Source organism: Dermacentor silvarum, chromosome 3, assembly GCF_013339745.2.
Source record: "Dermacentor silvarum isolate Dsil-2018 chromosome 3, BIME_Dsil_1.4, whole genome shotgun sequence".
Lineage (NCBI taxonomy): Eukaryota > Metazoa > Arthropoda > Arachnida > Ixodida > Ixodidae > Dermacentor > Dermacentor silvarum.
In genome coordinates, this window is record NC_051156.1 from 10,907,016 (window position 1) to 10,927,273 (window position 20,258).

Consider the following 20,258-nt stretch of genomic DNA (forward strand, 5'->3'; position numbering starts at 1 on the left):
AACCTTTCTAGAAAACGCTATAATGGGCGCCATACGACGTGCGTATTTTAGGCGGTAATCATTCATTTCTGTTCATGTCGACATCAGCCGCTACAAGCAGACGAAACTGAATCCAAAGCAAGGCGGTAGGCGGACCTCTGCGCGCGGATTAGCTCATGTTCATCGCCATATCATGGACGCTTCCGGCGGCGGCGCTTGCCCAACGAAAATATCTGGCCAGGCGAGATCGGCGGCCAGTGTAAGCTCTTTTGACACCGGGCGTCTTGCGGTCATCGCCGGCCGCCGATAGTTCAATCTCTGTGCTCCAGACGTAAAAGTTGACGCTGGCACGTAGTACGTACTTAGGTTGGGCGGGTGCGTTCAGCGTACAGCAAGTTCAACGCGCTGATTTGGTGTTACAGGAACTGTATTGTTAATCGGTTCGCTAGATAGCTTCTGAGATTTAGTCAAGCTTACAATAATGCACGACGTGCATAACTGTAAGTAGTGCTGGTAAATGGGGTTAGTCGGTTGCGGGATTCTTGGTTCTAACGACAACAGAGCAATAAAGGGGGCTAGCTGGGTCATTTTGATTTATTTTAAGAAACAAAGTTAAGAAGTAACGGATCCTTGTTTTGGACCTTTCCGAAACAAAAATGTTTGAGCAAATTAGAGCCAACAAGTTAATAATGTTCGAGTCCCCAATCATGGGCTTCACTGGGAGCTGAAAAGTGAGCGAGTGCACCATCTGTTTTGTGTGTGTTTATCTGCTGTGGAAATTCATTTGATTGTTGATGCACGAAAGAATAATGTGCTGTAAGGAAGAGTGGTGCTCTATCACTTTCTTTCGGCCAATCATGTACCCATTTAAACTTGACAAACACACAAAAAATAAACAGTGTTAGTCGCGCTTTGTCCTCTCCACTTGTGTTCCCGTGTTGTCTGTACGTGTAGTGTGTCAGCGCGTTTCTTCAAAGAAATTCTTGATTCGTCTTACCAGCGCGAAAGAGACGGGAAGCAGAGGAGAGACGGCAGGACATCTGTTCCCGGACTAAGAAGCTCGCTACGGGCTTTTCTTTCCGTGTAGGACGCAAGCGGCTTACAGGATTCCACCCTCGTGTGACAGATACTACGTTAGTCAGACCAAAGGGCGCGTAAACGATTGGCTGAGACGCGTTCGTAAACAGCAACAGCAAGCTCAGGACATCTTGCTGATCACTGTCGACGATGTTCACTGTCGACGAAATCAGAATCCAGAATCTAAATTTGCATCACAAAATAACGTGATAATTGCGTTAGCACGTACCACTTCTAATTTGATCACGACAAAAGAATGACATACCTTATGGCTTGTCCACGCTCGAACCGTCCATCGCTGCAAGCCGCACCGCACGCGGGCGGTTCAGTGGCGGCGGGCGGTTGAAGCAACCGGGCCCAAAATTTGATTCACGCTGGGACCGCTCGAGCGGTGCCGTACGCATGCGCCCTCTGGCGGGCAAAACAGATAACCAGTGACTGGCAACATGCAACAGCGCGGTCGCAGCGTTTGTGTGCTGGCGACCAGCAAAAGTTTGGCCCTAGCCAGGATTTTGTTATTACGTTTGTTTTCTTATTAGTTAATTTTCTGATTAGTTAGCTCGAGCGGTTCGCATGTGCCGGCATCCACACTCCGATTTGGGGACGCGACGTCTGTTGAGAGCTGGCAACCGAGAGGCAGGGCATAGATGTTCCAAGTCGGCAGCTATCGTCAACAGCAGACGACACTGGCATATTTTTGTCGACGTGGGTTCAAGCTTCCGTGTCACGGTGAAAACGCAACTCTTGCACTGTCACACTCTGTTCTGCGACTGCATGTGTTGCGTTAGCGCGGTTACCCACCTTTCGAACACTGTGCAGTGATCTTACCTGCGCCTTTTTTTTTTCTTTTTTTTTAATTCATTGCTACCGCATAATGTTGTGACAACATACATCGCTATGTACTCGGTTGTGTGCGGCGCGATGGCGCATTTTTTGTAAATGTGCTGGCGAAAGCTTGCAAGACCGCGCGTGCACGTGAACACACTCGTTTTTAGCCAATGAACTAGGGATTTGTCGCAGCAACAGCGTAGCACGTACGCTGAAGCGCCGTAGCAGCGTTATACAGGGTGTTCATTTTTAAAGGGTCCCTGAAACGGTTCGGGCAAATTTTGTAGACGTTATTGTGACTCGGGGTCGAGGACGAGAGACTGAGTCTTGAAGCAGACGAAGATGAGACGAAAGCTTTATACATTATGTACAAATATCTACATTTATAGCAGGTAATAACTGGAAATCGCTGCCATTAGCTGGTGATAGCTGGTAAAAGCAGTAAGAGCGCACCAGACCGACGGGGCGGCCGGTGGCGACCCTCCCTCCTAACAACGGGCCGGTTCTTCCTTAAATCCCCTTGGCGGCGACTCCTCGTCGACAGGAGCCAGACGGGCGGTTGCTGACGTCACCCGCGTCGTATTGTGTCGTCGCGTCCCCTTGGCGACTCGACAGGACCCAGAGGGACGGGTGTCGATTATGGCCGGTGCTGCTTACAATTACCCGCGACGAATCCATTCGACGCAGATAAATCGGAGGTCCTGTCGCCTCGATGATAGGGTTGGCACGTACTATGGCACTACAGCACCCCCGCCGCCAGACAATGCATCCAGAGGTCGAGCTGTCCGACGCAGCTCGGAAGCATGGATGCGCCGGTTGAGCGATGTCGTCGATGGGGGTACAGGCTTTGCTGATTTTCCCGCCGTTGGTCTTTCCTGCTGCTCGGCCCTGATTATGTCCACTGGAACGACCGAGAATCAACAACGCCAAACCACTCCGGCCTAAGCAAGCACCCTCCGAATGCTCCTCAAACCGCCAGACCAAAATCATCGAACAAAGCATTTTCCGAGATCTGGCTACGCTAAACAAAACAAAACAGAACAACAACAACAACAAAAATCCCTAACAACACGAGACACGTATCTGAGAGAGAAATTGGAGATACGGGCCCTTTTTTTTCTTTAATTGTCAATGCGTGAGGGTTAATCAAATCAAAATTGCTTTGCAAGCAATTCTCAACTGTTATGCGGGCGGTTTGGCAGAGATCAAGGTTGCCGAAGATGGCCTAATTTTGCCCCCGAAAGCCGTGGCGCAAAGGCTATGTGTAGCTAATCTATGCGTTTTGGCGCCACTTCGCGGAAATACGGAACGAAATCCGATAACTGCAAGAGCCAACCGAAAAAGCCCGCCGCTTTGTGCTGTCTAAATGCACTCGGCAAAACGAGCACCACATTTTTAAAGCACAGAAGCGGTCCTAACAAAAAACAAACAAAAAAATACTAAAACTCACACTAATGACACGAAAACAAAGGTGAACACTGACACTTAGAACTAATGCGTACAACACAGAACAAATCACAATGAAAATTACGCATTTAGGTTCTGTCTAGCCTAGGTATACGTAAAAACAACAAAACGTGAAAACACTGACGCTTTCTCTACTTGAGCATTCAGTAAACAGGTAATTAGTACAAAATGATGAACATCTAAAACTGTCGGTGTCTTGCGAACAGAAACAACCAAAGCATAAAACGATGCGCTGTTCTTGGCATATCCACCCTTTTAACGCTGAACACGCGACTGAACCTTAACGCAACAAAACACACAAAAACAAAATGATTACTTAAAAGACAAATACCAGAATGGGCTCCCAAAGTACCGTGTTATTAATCGCTTGGTGTTCGCAAACATGTTTTTAGACGCGCTCGTGCAGGTCGCCCATTCTCGCCCCTAAGCGTCGTCCCATCGCGACACCAGAACAAATTGATTTGCCTGAAACACGTGCCAATTTCGACCCGCGGCCTCCAAATACTCGGAGAGTGTATCCTTTACAGACCCTCGTGCACGCTGTCCCGTTGACCGCTGGGCAGTCGCCTTTCTTTCCCCCAGGAAGGGAGAGGCCATTGCAGCAGACTATCGAGCATACCCGACGCTTCGCTACGTTGTTCTGCTTACAATGCCTTGACACCACTAAGAACCGGCGGCATTTGCGGCGTCTGTATTTCCGCGAAATCCTTTCTTTACAGACGCGCGTCACGCCTATTCTAGATTTCAGCAGTCGCCTAAGTTTTGGGTACACCTTACTCCGTTTTGTCGTAACGGCTAGGCTCTTGGCGCGCTTCACCCGGCTCGTACCGCCGCCCGAGTCCGACTTTCTCGGCTTGCGCCTTCGTCTTTTGCCCTCGGCGCGGCTCGCAAAGCTCACGGTCTCGGCACTCGCACTCGCAGGTGCCCTGCCTGCTTGTCGCAACGACGTGGCTCCGGACGGCAAAACCAAGCTAGGCTCGTGGTCGTCGCTAGATGTATGTGCCTCTGATAAGACATGACTGCATCCGACGCCATCTGAGCTAGCCGGTTCGCCCTGCGGTCTCTCATCGACAGGCTTCACCTTGTCGCTACTATCTAAATCAAAAGAGCCACTGTCGGCCACTTTTCCCAAAGCGGCCTCTCTAGACGGCGAAACAACATCGTGTTCGTGCCCGTCACATAGCATGTGCGCCAATGGCACCACATCATCTCCTACACATCCTGTGCTAGTAACCATTTCACTAGGCGGCCTATCCTCGACAAGCTCGGTATTATCGCTATCACCTTGGCCCTCGCAGTCGGCCTGATTTATAGCTTAAAAATGCCTTAACAAAGCCTTTTTAGCCTCATCGTAGTCCCGATTCTCTTCATCAAGCAGGCGTTCCAGAACGCACGAGAGTCTACGAGGAAGCCACAGGATCAACCGCTCGGACCAGAGGTCCCGGTTGACACCTTCTTTCTCGCAAACCTTTTCAAAGTCCGCAAGAAAAGCAACAATGTTCTCGCCTGCCTTGAAACTGTGGAGATGGTATCGCGCTCTGCGCCACATCTATGTCTGAATTTCTCGACTGCGCTCTCACCTTGCCCTTTCCTAGGGACCACGGAGTCAGAAAACTTCCACCGTGCTCGGGACTTAAGTGCTCCTTCGCTTCTAACTCGCGCTTCTCACGCCTCTCGCGTTCCTTTGCCTCGAGCTTTCGCTCCACAATCATTTCCCAAGCCTCTTCGGCTTCCTCGGTCGTCACGTCCCCTGCTCGCATCACGTCGAGAATCGCTTTCCTTGCTTTTTCGGAGTCGGCGGAAATGCCCAACTCCTCGCAAATTTGAATGAGGTCCTGAACTTAGAATTCCTCCATGGTGATCTCGTTCCTCGTGTTGCTGGCCCACTAAATTTACCTTACTTTAAACTAGAATCCACTGTTTAAGAAGGTAAATGCATCAATCATTGTCTGCCAAAAAAAAACACTCTCCTAACATCTGCCTGTCCGGTCCTAACAGCCTGTCCAACAATCAAGTATGCCTGTCCTAACATCTGCCAGGTCTGGCGACATGAAAAGCAAACATCGGGCACTCACCCAGCCAAAGTGATTGACGCCGGTCGGTCTGGTAGCTGCCATCGAGCGGTATAGCAGGCGTCTTCGGTCCTCGTATCTCGCACCTTGCCATCCACTGTTGAGTTACTGGTTCGTCAATCCCACAGCTGTCATCCACTATTGTGACTCGGGTCGAGGACGAGAGACGAGGACGAGAGTCTTGAAGCAGACGAAGATGAGACGAAAGCTTTATACATCATGTACAAATATCTACATTTATAGCAGGTAATAACTGGAAATAGCTGCCATTAGCTGGTGATAGCTGGTAAAAGCAGAAAGAGCGCACCAGACCGACGGGGCGGCCGGTGGCGACCCTCCCTCCTAACAATGGGCCGGTTCTTCCTTAAATCCCCTTGGCGGCGACTCCTCGTCAACAGGAGCCAGACGGGCGGTTGCGGACGTCACCCGCGTCGTATTGTGTCTTCGCGTCCCTTTGGCGACTCGTCGACAGGGCCCAGATGGGGCGGCTGCTGACTCACCCGCGTCGTATTGTGTCGTCGCGTCCCCTTGGCGACTCGTCGACAGGACCCATAGGGACGGGTGGCGATGGTGGCCGGTGCTGCTTACAATTACCCACTACGAATCCATTCGACGCAGATGAATCGGAGGTCCTGTCGCCTCGATGATAGGGTTGGCACGTACTATGGCACAACAACGTGTAGGATACATGTAGCTACAGTAAAACATTCGCGTCACAATTTAAGAGAAGCGTCTCATATTAAGAGAGCTACGGACGATTACAAGTTGCCCTCCTCCCTAGCCATGCATTTCCTCCTCAACTCGTTCGCCGAGTGATCGGGGCTATAGTATATTCTAGGCACTGTATCGGGGCTAAGCTCCGCCTTCGCTGGCTCTACGTCATGTTGTGACGTACGTTGTCGTCTACTTTCGGTTGTTTTGGAGCCAGCACGCGAAGACTCTCCAAACTCTCCGCTAGCCGCCCGGTCGTCGAACCCCTGCGAGAGCGATCAAGCAGCGTGCGTTGCGAGCGTTCTGTCGCAACGCCGAGCGTGTCCGGTATTCCGGTAACCATAGGCGGGCTGGGTGTTTTGACGGATATCCAGATGCGTAAACTAAAGCCCCTCGATACCGCTGTGATGAAGGAGCTTCGTAGACGTACGTGAGCGGCCTGATCGGCATGCACGGTCCAGCCATCTGGTGGCGCAGAGCTTAAACAGCCAAATACACATTCGAGTAACCAAGTGTAAAACATTTGAAACATATAAAAAGGCAACGTGTTCAAGATTACGCCCCTGCCAAAAATTTGAGCCAGCAGCAAAGTAGAAAAACTTGGTTACTGCTATATTAGCTGTGTGTTTGGTTGAGCTTTGTGCCGCCAGGTGGCTGCACCGTGCAAGCAGTTCACGTTTGCCCCTCCATTCATCACGTAAAACGTGGTAAAACGGCCAGTACACTTAGCTTGCGTTGCCCTGAATACCGGAAAAGCTAAATTCTATTGTGGCAATCCTTCAACGTGAAGTGACGGCCACAAACGCGTAGATGCTGGCGCCGTTTGGATACCGTCAGTCCGATGCGCTGCAGCCACTCCGCTCCTCTGCTGCCTTGCAGCGGGGCACGATGTCACAACTTGACATGTCGCCGATCGCTACATTTGCAGCCCACAACGCAAGGACGAACCACGGTGCTTGCGAAAAGAAAGAACAAGACCAACACTGACCGCGCACCTCTCGTCAACACGGAGCGCGTTGTAACACAAGCAGACGACACTTGCTGTGGGCCGGAAGTGCTTTTTGTGTAGTGATACATGTCCTTCTGCATTCTCTTTCTGTTACTTTCTTTTTATAGAAACAAATTAACTAACATCTAAACGATTACGAACAACATTTGTTCGCCATAATGTTGGAAAAATTATCGATGACGCGCCCTGGGCAGCCAATCGGATAGCTGGCCCAGTGACGTATTCTGGGCAAATCACGTCATCTGGGCAAAAAAATCTGCCGCTTGGCGTGCTGCAATCGGTAGCGATGTACATTTTTAAAACCGTATAATAAATTACACGGTTTCGTGGAGCGCTTAGATGCGTCAATTAATTATCAGAAGGACCTACTCTAACGACTCAGTACGTTTGTACACAATCGTCAAAATCGTTCCAGGGTCCCTTTAAGTTTTAGAGATTTTTTAGAAATCGTCTGAGACAGGTGGCATAATTCTTATCATTGAGCTGGGTTATTCGATGAGCGCGGACATTAGTAACACGAGAAATCGAAACCCCAATTGAGCTAATTAACAAAAATTGACTAATGAACTTCTTAGTTAATTACTTTATGACACATATTGCAATTTACGAATTGGAGCCGGTGAGCTTGTCAGGCGTACCACTTAGGACGAATTTCCAGAATGACGCCAGTTTGGAGATATGCGTCATCAAACGCGGCGTAAAAATGCATTGTTGTTCCACTTATTTTTTTACCAAAATGCTGTTGTATAAATTGAAGCACGAAAGTAACTGGAACGCCAATGTATTTCATCCCACACTTTGGGAAATAGTATCTCGAAAATGAGAGTTCATTAAGCACCACTATGGGTCGGGTGCCTCTTTGTGCATTGTACAAGGAGTAAATGGGCGAATGTAAATGTTTTCAAATACGAATTGAATAAAATATTATGTGTCAAATATTCAATAGTCGTACTACGACACATGTACCTGTAGTAGCAATATTTATTTCCATATAATTAAATTAGGTACCACACCTTAACTTGTGCAAGAAGAGAGCTAAATATTGGGGACAAAGAATGAGTTTTAAATGCAGGACTACTAAATGTTACGTGAAAAAAATTGACATAAATAATCTATCAACAACTTTAGAGCCTGGCTGCAAAGAAGCTTTCCAAGAAAGAATGGCTGCTGAATGGCTAGCTTTCAAAAACGTGCAATATATTACTCCCAAGAAAACATCAAAGTTGTAGAAAAAAAAGAAAAGCAGATGAAGGACGTACGTGTCGTAGACATATGTAAAGCTACTCGTTGCAAGGAAAACAGCACAGACTTGTAGCATAAAAGATCAGTATGCTAGATCAAGAGATGTGTGGTCACCTTTCGTGCCACACAACGCTTATGGAAAAGTTTTGTTGCCAATATCAACGTGCTTGCCTTTGGGGGGCTACATACACTTGTTCACATGCAAGTACCTGCCTCATATTCATTGTTAAAGAAGTTCAATTAATATAATGACACGAGAGCCTCCTGTGATCAGGAAAAAATAAGAGTTGTGTGGTCATATATAGATAACATTTAGAATGTCAAGGTACCCTTTCCCACATTATGCAAGTACTCATGAAAGACAAGACTGCAAGAAACAGCATAAAACTAATGCAAAATCCATAACTCATTATGTATATGAGATTTACATTTGATGTGCCAAAGTATTTCGCAGGGCAAATAGGATGTGACATCTGTGATTCAGAGATCCGTCATTGTATCGCGGCAGAAGTATTGTACAACTGATAATTTTGGGAATAAAGAAATAACAAGCATTGATTCCCAGTATGTCACCATGCCACTTGTATCTTAAAAAGGACTTTCATTTATATGTCAAGCTTTCACCATCATGTTTATGTGACCATACATGTGTACCCCATCTGTAATGAACCATTGCTTTAAGTTATGACCACTGTCATGTCATTCCTGTACATTAATTGTGGTTTTGCACAATACACCTAGAAAACTTTTGAGCGGCATTGCAGTACTTTTTCTTGTATGTGCACACCGGCTTTCTGTCACAACACCCACTTTGCATCCATGATAAATGCTGCAGTCAAGCAAAATAGTTTCAGACTAAGGTACCTAAACTGCTTTCATTCCAGAAAACTCCAACCAAGGTTTAGGTTCTCGAGGGCACAAGTTACTTGCGTCCTTTGATCTAAGGCTGCTTTCTGCATGCAATGAATTTTAGGATTTCTGCTGTGCAAATGAATGTTAACTTGATAAAAGGGATGGCGAGCCATAACTTGCATTTGTGATACCATTTACTACTGGGGCCAGATTAACCTATGGGCTAAGGGGGCTGCAGCTCCCGGCCAAGGGGCCTTGTGAGAAAAATGTATTCCTTAAATTAAACTTTATTTCTTGCGTACAGTACAGAGTAAAACATAATCTGAACAAATACATTGGGATCCCTAGATCTAGGCTAGTTGCGATCCATAAGCAAACTATGTAGAGGAAGCAAAGGGATTAATTTAGCACAGACACATGTACTTAAACTCAGCAATAATATGCACTTTACATTAGAAGAATTAGAGAATACAATACAAAGAATCTTCACAATGCGAACGGTATCACTGAACATCTACAAGTAAAGGAAAGTGCACCAGAAAAAATAAAAAGGAAGCGGTGAATATACTAATAAACATACGAAAGAAGATAACGAAAATGCAGTTTTAGTTATCTCTGAAAATTAGCTGCATTTCTAACTTCTGTGGGCGGAACGTTCCTCTCGACTACTCCAACACTTCAAGTTCTCCGTTTACCACACACATTACAGGCCTTTGGAACCAGAAAATTTTGTTTTAGTGCACTGCGTGTACAGCGTCCTGATTCGGTAAAGTTGGTAGCAGAGAGCGGGTAGTCAGTAACGATGCTATTATTAACCATTGCAAGAGTTTAAAAATTTAGTAATGAAGTAAACGGTAAAATGTGTACGTGTTGAAAGAGCGGTGTTGTGTTAGCATAGTAATGTTAGGAAGTCATAAAGCGGACAGCCCTCTTTTGAAATTTTATAAATGGCTCAATGTATGAATGGCCCCGAGATGTAACACAGTACCACAGATGGCTATGAAACAAGCTGAAATAAATTTCTCGAAGGGTTTCTGTATCAAAACAATTTCGGCACTTGAGCAGAATATAACAAGCCTTGCTGAGATTTTTGCAAAGCTTGTCAATGTGAGGTTTACGTAGAAACGACTCATCTAATTTGTACAACCCCTTGATGGGCTCCTCAGCCATTTAAGAGGACCGTTCGCCAGGGCCCCGTGGAAAATTTTAGTTATACTATAAAAGTTGTAAAGTGTCTTCCAAGGAGTATTCTACCACGAAAATTCTTTAAAACGGTATAGTAGCAGCCGAAATAGAAGCAAAGAATCTGTAGTACAAGAAGGTGACCTGCACTTCGTGTACAGAGGCATTCTTTCTTTGCCCGACCAGCAACGCAAAGGACCTTTCTCTCTTGCCTATTCCCATATAAGAAACGAGGGTTCACCTCCTACTCTATTTTTTTTTGCAAGACACCTGATGCACCTTTCTGCAATTTTTTTATTTAGATCATGCCAATGGCATAATACATCCATGTTATATTGACAAGTCTAACTGCAATGAGTTTGTTGACATGATGGCTGATAATTAATGTAAGGAGATGGATCGTTGCGAAGGTGCATGAAGCTAAATATTGTTCCCTCGTCAATTCCACGCCTTACGTCTCTCATGTTGCCTAGCTTTCTGTTGTCCTTTGGTGAGGCTACATGGTGACGTTCACAAAAGATTCACAGATGTTAGGCCCTTCTCGCATGCCCATCTTGTACTATGAATTACTGTGGCGGTTAGCACTGGTAACATTAGTAGCCACCCTAACCGTGATTACACAGCAACATGGCACCACCCATGCAGCCCAGACCACCCACTTCAATCCAATCCCAATTTGCACTTTTACTAGCTGTACGCCCTGACAGCAAGAAATAAATGATAAAATCCATCACTGCCTAGTCTCATCTCACACTGAGGACAAAGCATTAGGTATTTTTGTTGTTCTTATTGAGATCAGCTGTTTGTTTTGACACTGATAGGACAACACAGGCAGTAAAAGTGGTTCGATTTGTATTTAGCAGATGGCACCACAGCAGTAGCGATGGTGATGCATTGACGATGCAGAACGCTACGAAGGTTTCATTGTTCACTGCATCATTAATTTCCTACTCTGCTCTAGTATGGTACATGATGACAGTGGTGAGCAAACGCCAAATATGCGCTGAGCAGATGGCACGGTGCATGTGAACATTCATCAGGGGGTTCGCTTGTACTGTGGCTAAGGAGGCTGCATTGAACTGCTCAGACAGCGTGTCGATGAAGCAAAGCCCCACAGTAGCATTCATGGAAACGCAGCTTATATAGTTACAACATAGGAACATTTGTTGTGTAGTGGACAGTGTGCTTCGCGTCCGCAGAACAAGAAGAATAAAAAGCTCGACATCATGGCCGCAACATCAGCTTAGTTGCCCCGACGAATAAATGGTTACTTGTTCCGAGTCTTCTGTTCGCACAAGTTGGTGACCTCGGACGTGATCCCGCATCGCAACTATTCGTCCCGCCGCTTCTCTTCGACGCCATGGAATCGAACTCCCAAGACAATGCCACTCGCACTTCACTACAAGCACCTTACGACGGTCCTCTTAAAGTCCTCAAGCGCGATCCTAAGTACTTCACTTTCCTTGTTAACGTACGCGAAGAGACGATATCTATAGACCGTTTGAAGCCAGCTCACATGGACGCTGGCAACACCACCTGAAGCAGATAAACCGCTCGACGGCAATGCCTTCATCGCTAGGGGGGGAGCCATGTAGTGGACAGTGCGCTTGGCGTCCGCAGAACAAGAAGAAGGAGAAGAAGAAGCTCGACATCATGGCCGCAGCATCAGCTTAGTTGCCCCGACGAATAAATCGTTACTTGTTCCAAATCTTTTGTTCCCACAGTTGCATCACTGCACCAACAGTGGTGGATGCATCGAAAGGATGGCAAGCAGACGCTGAGCAGCTGACGCAGCGCGGATGAACACATCTTGAGGGGCATTCAACCTTCTTATTGGCTAAGAAGCCCTGTAGCTGCCCCAGTGGTGCAAGCACCTACTGAGATGTAGTATAACTCGCAAAGCACATTGTTCAGCATGAAAGGTTGGGCAGTGGCACAGAAGGTGCGTTGCTGTGTCGTCACATCCGCAACAAATAGCATGCGGCACATTTGCATTGTTTACATTACAGCCCATGACACCTAGCACAAAATTAATAATTGCAATACATGGAGCAGTGATATAACTTTTAGGCTATTCCCTAGCCTCCCCTCTTCGTAAAGAGTAAAATGTGCAGAGACAACACTGCAAACAAATAACACATGTACAAAGCAAGGAAAGCTGGTTTGATACAATACCTATACTGAGATGCAAAGAGCTCGAACGACCAGCAGTGCTTCTGCAGTGTTTACTTCAGAGCACATGCATAAAAAGCACCCTAAATAGCTTGTAGTGTGTGTCCAACTCAGCAGCTGCTTAGCTACAAGAAAGTTCGGCTAAGGAGAAAGAGGTTTCATTATTTTTCAATGTGTGTGTACAAGTACGGTTTGTTCCTGCCTCCTTGAATTTTGGCATCCTTGAAAGTTGGGTCTAATGATCTGTACAAACCGTTCTGTATGCACGGTTCACTTCAGAGCATATGCACATCGCACAAAACGAACACTTATACGCCTAGCACCACTGCGACACATTGCACGTATACGTAACAGTATACGTGCAATGTGTATACCCTTCACTTCGTAAAGTAAGAACCCCAGCACTCAAACGTTCTGTACGTGTTCACGATCACCAAGGCGCATCGCAGCCCCCAAAACAGCTCACATGAAACCATGCACAAACAGCACATTACAAATGGCTGCGATGACGCGACAATAAAGCTCATCGCTACAGGTCGTATCGTCACTTCTTAAAAACAAAACACAGCACTGCACAATGCACATACACGTATGCGCTTCGCAGCGATGAAGCGCGCGCACACAACACCTACGCACACCATACGCTGAGGTGGGCGATCGCACTCGTTTTCATCCTGGCGCGTACTGAATGCATGTGTCATGCTTAGAATGCGCGTGTATGTGATGGCCTTCGCGTTTGTACTGCGGTACTGCACACGCGAAATACGGCCCAACATACACGAAATCGCCGCTTTTATTGCTTCCGAACTTTGCGTAAACACAACACATTTCCATCTGTTGCCGTTGACGATCGCACGCACTGAAGAAGTCAGGCATCAGGTACAGCGGATTGCTGCGTTCGACGACTATCTCTGCGAGTGCTCGATAACTCTTGCAATGATCCCCCCCCCCAAAAAAAAAACACAAAAAAACAAACTGCCGCAGCAGCCTAGGCCTCGTTCTTCGCTTCGCTTCGAACCAGCGCCATGTTTGTGCGGTCACCGAATACAAGTTGCATGCTGGCAAAAGTTCACGACCGCCTCTCGTGACGCCAGAGCGGCCATTTTAAGCGGACCGCGCCAGGGCGGTGCGGCTTGCGGCGATGGGCGACTCGAGCGTGTACAGGCCATTAGGGAGATAAGGAGCTGCACGGATGCGGGTAATAAATGCTCAGATGCGTTTTATGTTCTTTCTCGAGAAAAGACAGCATTTATGGTGTCTGCGTCTCTCCGTCACGTCCCATTCGCGCTGATAAAACGACTTATGAACTCAGATAACGTAGAGTGACGTTGGCTGAACATTAAAAACTCCTATGAAAGCCCTCCAAATCGAAAACTGCTCACTATATTCGCAATTTCAATATTCATGTTCACGTACTTACCATGGGTCAGTTTTCAAGTCACTTCTGAAACTCCGGCATGACAAGAAGTAATATCGCCTGGGTCCCGACAATAAAATTGAATTTCATGAAAACTTGCGCCCGGTAATTAAGACAGGCCGGACTGAACGCTTGTCGAAAGCCACATCCATACCGTGATTATAGACGTATGTTAACCACAACCAATATTCTGGGAGCGTGTGTGAATAAAGACAAACAAAAACAGAAATGAGTATTAAATGTTACTTATTCAAAGCAAAGTTGCCTAAGCATACTGAGTGACATCAGCGTATGCGCTACTCCACTACATACCCCACTGTTCTCGCTTACACTAAGTGCACTTACAGAAAACGTGCGCCCCATTATCAACCTGTCACGACACCAAAACTTGCATAAAGACTGGTTCTACCTGAAAGACTACGGCACCTTCTCACCAACTCCGTGCAGTGCATTGAATGCCAGAGCTCGTGTCAGCCAGTGAGTTATGAATACCGGCTGGTGTTCTGGAGAAGAGGGATCGGCTCACCCATTGTGCGATATTTAACAATAAGATAGCAGTACAGGCTGACGGCACCTCCAATGTGGGTATCCACTTGACGAAACAAATGGACCGATCCCGTCTCAGAGCACTAGCTGTCACGACACGAGGAAAGAATACGAGAAAACGCCTTGTGTTGGCTTGTCGGTTTTCGTGCGCACGCCTTTCCTTAGAATACTTAAGCAAAAGAAGTCGTTAAAAGTCGCACAAAGGCGTTTTAGTTTAGTTCCCACTGTTCCAGTTTAGGCAGAAAAGAAAAGGATGTTTTTAAGCGCATTAAGGTAATGATATTACCAATATCGGCAAAACATCTTCTTTTTCCTGCACAACGGCACATTGCTAGTAAAGGACTGGTAAAGAGAAAGAATGATTTGTTTCGTGGGTTGTACTGCATGCAGAAAGGACGAAACTACTGATCTCGTGTTTATTGACCGTTGGAAAGCACTCTGTAGAAACCCGCGAAGGACCACACAGGAAGAGCGGTCGATGAGAAAACATGGCTCGTTTTCATGGAATAACAATCCCGATGACGATGATGATAGCAGGTGAGCGAGGAAGAAGTTTCTACACACATCCCGCCGCGACATGAAGGGTTATTTTTGTGTCCTTGGCACAGAGACAGTCCGGTTACACCACATCAGAACAATCGGGAAGTCCCAGCAGGCCAGATAAGGTGAAGGAAACCTCATACGGGCGGCGTTGTTCACTGGTTCGTGTAAATTCCCTTTGTGGTCGGTACTCATCAGGGTCTGTGCCTTGCCCTTGTCTTACCGAATGCACAGTTGCACTTTGTTTCGTAGTGTCAGTGCTTGCGTGCACACGTAGTGGTGTTAGACGACGTTGCTCAACGTTGAACGTCAGTAGCTGGCACTTAGTATTCTGTGGTCGTTGCTTGAAACAATGTGGACGTCGTCAAGAGTAGAGCACTCAACGGGCCGATTTTTCCAGCCCGGGCCCGGCCCGGGCCCGTTTTTCGGTTGGGCTGCCCGCCCGAGCCCGATCAAAAGATTTATGGCGAGACCCGAGCCCGGCCCGGGCCCGGAAATAATCTACGTTACCCGCCCGGCCTGGCCCGCCACCCCTTTACCTTAGACCCGAGCCCGGCCCCAGCCCGGCTCGAAACCGGCCCGAACCCGGCCCGAGACCGAAAACTACATGTTTTTCATAGTTGAGACGCCTGAGAATAACTCGCTGCACGTTACATGCGCACCACCAGAAAGCCCAAGCCCGGCCCGGGCCCGTGTCAAAAAACCCGAGCCCGGCCCGGGCCCGGGTCAAAATGCACACGCCGTGCCCGAGCCGGCTCGAGCCGGCCCGGCCCACTGGCCGGGCCGGGCCCGGGCTTTCGGGTAAGCCCGAGCCCGTACAGTGCTCTAGTCAAGAGGTGTCCAGCGTCAGCAAATCACTCGGCGAAATGGACACTCTGGCCTGTCTTTGCACTGCTTTGATTTTGCGCAAATGATGTCCGATCGCAGTTGCATCGTTGTTCTTGCTTTTCTGGATATCTGTGGCAGTAGTAGTCTTAATGGTCGGACATATCCAAATAATGACCGGCAAATTATGCCATGACTTCCACTGAGTGAAGACGCTTAATACCGTGTGATTAGCTACACCTTCGCTGGTCATCCGCCTTCAGAGGGTGGAATGGCTCCTCATTTGCTTCCTGCTTCCCTCTTAAATGTACACTTACAGGCTCCTTATATAAACAGGCAGAGCGGAAAAGGGTCTAGCCAAGTTAGCGCAGAGTAACAGACACGCACGCTCGCATACGTGGAGAACAAAGCGAAGATGCAATTATAGATACCGCTTAGTTCTCCCTTTTGTGTTTGTTTGGACGATAAGTGGTTGACTAAGTATACGGACAGTCAATCTCTCCCTCTATTTCCTGCTCTCTTGGCTCAATACGACCGAAGGGGAGCTTAGCGAGCATGGGCGGCGAGCATGCACACGTCTAATGTCAATGACAGAGAGATGGACAGAGAGAGGTTGGGACTGACGTCAATGTTTATGTCACCATAAATAAATTGAAACGAAAACTTTAGTCGTGCTAGTGTTGCTCTACTTTTCAGTTTTAATAAGCCAGCTCTCTTTATTAATTCAGTCAACGAATCCGTTAACTTGTATTTATTAAAACAGAACCTTCTTGCCTTCCTCTGCACCCCTTACATTCTTGCAATGAGTTCTTTTGTTTGCGGAAACCAAACAATATTGGCGTGCTCCAGCACTGTTCGAACAAGCATTTTGTAGGCCAGCAAATTTTATCTGGGGGCGCAAGACGAAGGTGTCCTCACGCAAGGAAGAGTCGCTTTAGTGCTCAGCATGTACATTGATTTCCACTTGAGATTATTTTGTTAACATGGCTTTCCCATCGGAGAGCGTATGTTAAAGTGACACGCAAATATTTACGCTGAAATGCACAAGTGAGAGGTGTGTCATTAATAATGTAAGTAAACTCACATATCTGTTTCTTTCTTACTGTTAGCGTTACAGATTTTTGGGCATTTTGAGTCATCTGCCACTCCTGACACCAAGAAAAGGCAGATTTTTATATATGGTGATTATCACTGTGATAAATTAAGCGGTACGAAATACAATAGTCAGCGAATAGACGGATGTTACCATGTATTCGGGAAGGCAAATCTTTTATGCATATTAAAAATAAAACTGGGCCCAAAACACTGCCTTGGCGAACTCCCGACGCAACAGGTGCTAAATTGGAAGCTTCGTTATGAATATACACGAATTGTGAGCGGTATAGATCGGCACAGTGACTCATGAGTGCACTCACTCACACTCGCACTCATTTTAAATGGGTGAGTGCGAGTGAGTGCCAGTGAGTGTGAGTGCAGGTGAGTGCGAGAGAGTGCCAGTGAGTGTGAGTGCAGGTGAGTGCGAGCGAGTACCAGTGAGTGTGAGTGCAGGTGAGTGCGAGTGAGTGCCAGTGAGTGTGAGTGCAGGTGAGTGGGAGTGCGAGTGAGCGCCAGTGAGTGTGAGTGGAAGTGAGTGAGTGCGAGGCCTGTAAAAATTAGGGTGAGTGAGTGTGAGTGAGTATTCTCCCACACTGCCGAACTATGGGAATGTGTGCCACTCGTGTGGGCTTCGCTGGCCGCCAAACATCTGTATTGTTTACTGTTATTCAAGAGCGTCCCCATGACGTTATTCTAGGCCTTGATTTTCTATCCGCTCACTCCGCACTTATCGACTGCTCCGCTGGACTTGTTCAACTCTATTTGCCTTGCCCTGGCTCATCCGAGGAAGTTCCCAGCAGACTGTGCTCCGCCGAGCACATTCGACTCCCCCCACAAGCCATGACCGGCGCCCTCCTCTCCCCCGCTCCACCTGTACTTGACGGTGACTATATTGTGTCTGCTCCCGCGGACGTCCTCCTTGCCCATCACGTTGCTCTTCCGTACACCGTCGTCACTATCACCAACAACTCCCCCAGCTTTTCTCTCGTCAACTTCGGAATTGGGGACCACGTCCTACCGTAAGGCATAGCGTTGGGTACGCTGTCCTGCTCCCAAGACTGCCAGTTATCAGCTTTTACTGCTGATATTACGTCGTCGCCCGTTGACTCTTCATCTTCTTTGCCGGCTGTCTTTCCAGAGTTCACAAACATGATTGCTCCCGATCTTCCGCCTCACCACGCCGACCAGCTACGCCACCTGCTTGCCTCGTTCAGCTACATTTTTGACCAGAATGGTCGTCCTTTAGGCCAGACCTCTCTCACGACACACCGTATTGACACCGGTGACGCACACCTTATTCACAGGTGTCCATACTGCGCGTCTTTGCATGAACGACAAGTAATTCCCACGGAGGTCGAGAAGATGCTCTCTCGAGGTATCGTCAAACGTCATCCAATCTTTGGCGTCCCCTGTCGTTCTAGTTAAAAAGAAGGACGACACCTGGCACTTCTGCGTGGATTACCGGCACCTCAACAAGATCACAAAGCAACACGTTTAACCTCTACCACGCATTGATGACGCCCTCGACTGCCTCCATGGTGCGAAGTACTTTCCTTCTATCGACCTTCGTTCCGGCTACTGGCAGATTGCCGTCGACGAGATGCACCGCGAGGAGACTGCCTTTTTAACGCCCGACGGCTTATACCAGTTCAAAGTCATGCCGTTCGGTTTATTTAATGATCCAGCTACATTTGAACCCCGCATGATTTCATTTCATTTCATTTATTTCATTTATTATACCCTCATGGCCTGTGAAGGCTTTACAGAGGGGAGTGGAGTACAGGTAAATTCAAACAGTAAGTACCACAAGAGAAACAAGTACAACATAAAAATACAATTTGACAAATAATTCTAGGAATACTATGAGCATGGGAAAAAAGCTATTACAATACAAAGACAAGATATACAAGTACATGAAACCGCATTCTAGCAAGTAATGTTGGTTTAGGCATTACGAAACAAGAAATTATCGCTGATGCATACAATGTTGGCAGGAAGGTGGTTCCACTCTAGTGACGTCCGAGGTACGAATGACAGGGAAAATGTATTTGTGCTGCAAGAAGGGACGTGCACCTTGTAAGAATGATCGATGCGACGAGATACGTAGTGTGGAGTATGAATGAATACATCACGCAGTGTTGTATGGTGAAAAATTTTGTGAAATATTGATAAACGGGAAACTTTACGTCGAGATGCAAGAGATGGAAGAGAAAGGTTAGTTTTCATGGCTGTTACGCTGGCAGTTCTGTTGTAATTCGAAAGAATAAAACGAGCAGCGTTATTTTGAAATAATTCTAATGCGTTAATTAAATCTAGGTTATTAGGGTCTCAGACTGATGTAGCGTATTCTAATTTCAGGCGGATGAATGTTTTATAAAGCAATAATTTCAATGAGTGTGGGGCCTTAAAAAAGTTTAGCCTTAAGTAACCAAGAGCGCGGTTAGCACTGTTCACTATATTCTTTCTTAATGTGGGTTGCCCAGGTAAGGTTGTATGTGATATGAATTCGTAAGTATTTGTACGAAGTTACCTGTTCTAAAGGAAGGTTATTTAAATAGTATACTTGAGAGACGTTAGGTGTCCTAGATACATTCATTGCTTTACACTTGTTAACATTTAATTTCATTAGCCATAAACTGCACCAGTTAGATATTATATCAAAGTCGGATTGAAGACGGCTAGTATCACAATCTGTAGTTATTCTCTAAAGATAACAGAATCATCAGCGAAGAAATGAATGTTAGAAGTTACTTGCGAAGGAAGGTCGTTAATATATATATTAAGAACAACGAAGAACCGAGAAGCGATCCTTGGGGCACTCCGGAAGCAACAGAACACATCGGTGAATTTCAGCCGTTAGCAGTAACGTATTGTGAGCGATTTTTATTTATTTATTATACATTCCCACATTCGCTCAGAGAGCATTACAGTGGGGGGGAAACAATACAAATGCAAAACAGTAGTAATTAAGGTTACATAACAAAAAGAACACGGTGACGAATAATACAGTACAGGCAGCATAACTATCTCCAAATCAAAAGAAATAAAAAAGAAAGAAAAGGACTATATATACATATATACACATACATGTGCACATATACATATATAACCACACATACGCACATATACACTCTCATAAATATATATAGTAGGCCAGCAAACGCAAGAAAAAAAATAACATCAAAACACACGAACTGATCACATGGCAAGCAGTTCACTGTAAAAGTCTGAATTTGATGTTTTA